The sequence below is a fragment of the Notothenia coriiceps genome, unplaced genomic scaffold (assembly GCF_000735185.1).
Source record: "Notothenia coriiceps isolate Sejong01 unplaced genomic scaffold, NC01 NC01_scaffold00004495, whole genome shotgun sequence".
Classification (NCBI taxonomy): domain Eukaryota; kingdom Metazoa; phylum Chordata; class Actinopteri; order Perciformes; family Nototheniidae; genus Notothenia; species Notothenia coriiceps.
The window spans coordinates 256,160-260,198 of record NW_011337196.1 but is presented as its reverse complement, the minus strand read 5'-3'; positions in this window follow the sequence as shown (position 1 = coordinate 260,198).

The following is a 4,039-nucleotide window of genomic DNA, read 5'->3' as shown; positions in this document are numbered from 1 at the left end:
GTTGACAGGGGTCGCCAGTCTCTGGCAGTGTTTTTTTCTGGGTCACGGGCTGAAGAGTTTGGGAACCCCTGCACTAAAGGGTGGCTCAGCTTACTTCCTGTTAAACAAAAGGCCAGTAGATCAAGCAGTAGGAGAATGTTGCTAAATGGCAAACTTGTTTAATGCTTGCATACATACGCAAAGCTTATCAAAAAAAAATCTCTTTTTTTTATGTAGAACTGTGCACGACAGGTATCAAAACAGCAGATGTTGTCTATAAATCAAGGCCTATTGGGCATATGGCCAGTCATTGTGACTGACTTTTGCCAAGTTGAAAACATGCCTATCGGTCCTGACTGTTTGTTGCGTTACCTTTGGGAAAGTCTGATACAGTATGTTCGATTCATCCTGTTTCAGTAAATAGCTGGTGAGCTCCATCCAATAGCGCACATGTTTATTTGTAACTTGTGTATTTTACAGAAAAGCTTTTCTGCTCAGAATCCACAAATTGTTGTAGCCATTTCTGTAAGAAATATATCAACTGATTTGGTATTGTTCACTTAATTGAAATCTTAGTGAGGATTTTGAATGCTGATCACATTTAGGCCTGTAAAACAAAGATGTATTATCAAAAAGTCTCTGACTAACTATAAGCATGGGGAACTGATTTCATTCTTTGGTATCCAGGCAACAGATAAGACATTATCATGTTTTCTTACACAACACCATTGCACTGGGCCAACCTAAAAAGACTTAAAACAGTCCCTTCACATCAGATAACATTGCCATTTTCACATAATGGAACTCTACCCATAATGCACTGTTCCTGATTATTCTGCTTTCTACGAACACACAGAAGCTTGTGTAATCAGATGAACTAGTGCGGCTAATTTTGACAAAAATGTTGAGTGCCCAAAGTATTTGTAATTGAATTGGCAAGGATGGACTAATCTAAAATCACTATCCATGTCTTACAGGGTTGATATTAGGCCACTTTATATTGCTTTTTGTCAATTAAAGTGCTAGACACCTCATACACTATGTATACTGTTATGAGTCCACATCCTCTCTGTCTACTTTTCTTTAGGACATTAACTGTAGTTTTTTGGCCTGGCCCTTAACATGTTTCTCTCAGAGTGGAACATTGTGGGTCAGACAGTTACAAATTTTCTCATCAAGATTATTTGGGGAAATTAAAATGGGAAGACAGGAAACATCACTATTGACAGAGCACTTGTACAAATATTACGATAACATTTTGCTGAACTCAAAATAAGGAAGGTATTGCCTGCATGTTATTACAACTCAGTATCCTGCCATTGTAAAATGGGAGAGGGTGAGAAATAAGCACCATCGCAAAACTGTATTAAAATACTATTTCCGATTAAATATTGGTTTATTCTGGATTTTAACTCTACATTAGGGCCAGAAACACAGAGGTTTGTGATTTTTGGTAAACCTGTGATAATTTGAGGGGAGATAGACATTCTTGTTATCACTGAGAGCTTAATGTAGATCCAGGCTCCAGACCCCAGTATCAGCTTTAATGATCTCAAGACTCATTACATGTAAATATACACCATGACATTTCAACTATGACATTCTGGAGAGCCTTTTGAGGTTGCCTCAGAGGTCAGGAGGTCCATATGGATGTCACTTTATCTTAGCCAGTATCAAGGCATACCTTGCATCCACCAGAGGCCCATCAGGCCACCCATGAATTTCACATTACTGGAAATGTGCCTTTCGCAAATGAGCAAGGAGTTGCATCGCATGAGTCACATTAGTTATTTATCACTGTATCAGGTAGGAGTGCTCAGTCATCAGACTTTTACTATTTTCAATCTATGATACGCTTTGGTGTTGCATAAGCAGAAAACAAAAACAAAGAGGATGTTCTGAAAGTTATCTGCTGCTGAGGTAAACTTATTTTTTACGAGGCTCTTAACATGTCTGCAGTGATACAATATATTACATCTTTGACAGCTGATAAAGGATGAAACAACCAACATATTTCATTTGAACAGATACAAGTTAGACCACACTGAAAAGGATACGGGGGGTGCTTTAATTTAACAGAAAAAGTTTTGCAATTGCAAACTTGCATAATTCACCCTTGAGTATCATTTTGAACAATGATAAGCTCATGTATTTACAGTGTTCTCAAAACTGAGTGGACCTCCTTAATTCCACACATTGCTGGATATGGGGTACGTGACTAGATAGGTCTACTGGGAGAGCGTTCGCATACCAGTGAAACAAGTCAATGGTGTTTATTTATCCCTCTATAAAGTCTAACACAAAATGTGTTTTTCAAACTCTGAATATCTTTCTAGGTGGTCAGACCAACCTGACAAAACAGTCTTATTCCTAAATACAGCTCGGGAGACAGTTTCATTTATATTATCTAGCAGTACAAATTCCTCAAGCGAACAACATCATCATTTACAATTGCAGGAGAAAACAAGCTGTAAAAAAACTCACACTGTGTTTTATTTCAATCTTGTGGGAGTTGATGTGTGCAGTATATTCTGTCCTGACTTTCATCTCCCACTTCCCACATATCTTTCCACGGTTTGGTTTGAAGAAAAAGCAAAGTAAGTCAAATTATTAGGGAGTGATTCATAAAATACTGTCTTCATTTGTTTCTTTCTCAGCCTGGGGGAAATGAACAGTGCCTTGACCTGCTGAAGTGGCTCACTGGGGAATAAGCAGGAGGGTTTTGTCCCCCCGACTCCACCAGATGGTGTTGCCATTGGAGTGCATGGAGGAATATTTAGCAACAAGGTGTGGTCTAACGTACGTGCGACTGACGCAGAAGACTGTTGGGATACAAATACAATACTCCTGAGGTCACACACTCATTCCTCATGACACAGGTCAGATCGACTCCCATCACAACTGAAATCAACATAATGCCCCAAACAATTTCCTCTGAATAGATCGCATTGTTTACTGGGGTACAACAACTTTAAATAGCAAAGTGCTCGAACTTCCTCTGCATTATGCTTTGTGATTGCATCCGACTCGAAAACATGTCTATGGATAATTCCTGATAGGCTTTTTTTCACAAGACTCCTTGATTTCCGTCTAAATTCCACTCGAGGTACAAAATATACACTTTATTCCTGCAACATGAGATAAAGGGTCAGCACTTGAACTTCTGGCTCACTGCGCTGAATCTCATGTCCTAACCTCAGCATTGCCCTCTAGTGAAAATGAAATGAGAAGTTGGAAATGTGTAGGCTGTCAAGTTGCTGGTCACTTTTTAGTGATAAAACACATTCACTTTAGTGCTTTTTTACCACAGTCAGCAACAAACAGTTTAGAGATGCTTTATAGTTATGTTCTTATTTGATAAAACATTGATTAAATGTATCAGAAAACAAGAAAAACACCAATTGACAAATGCACAACCATTATTAAATTATTTCATAATTAAGCCATTGGATTCCGACAGAATAATGACACAACCTCAATATGTATGCATTGGGAATGTACTATCAGTAAAATATTCAAGTACTTTAGTAGCAGAAACTGAAACTGAATGTTATTAACCATGCTTTTTACAAAAAAACAAGGTCTTTGTTGGGGATGATTTACAAGTTTTAAAGTAAGTAACTCTAATGTAACTTTTCAGAGAATAAAAAACCACATAGCCTACTACCAGTAAATGGAAAGTTGAATTGCCCATCTGCTCTATATCCTGTGGTCAGTAGCTAATGCTAGCCAACATTAGCCAACTTTAAGTGCATCTACAATAGCCATTTCTGAGCTAGCTCAATTACTTTATTGCTTATCCTCTTGCTACATTCCACTGCTACATTTTAGCATTGACCAGTGTCTTTGTTGTTGTTGTTGTTGTTGTTATAGTAGCCACAGTGGCCGCTGTTCAGCAAAGGTTATACAGTGTGCATGGTAAACTGTTAGCTCTGTCTGTACCTGGAGGCCTATTAACTCAAACACCCCAAATAAATGACTGCTGCTATACGCTAAAGTCCATCAGGGCAATGCAACGGCAGCGTGAAGCAGAGCAGACTCAAATGAGGAGTAACAATAC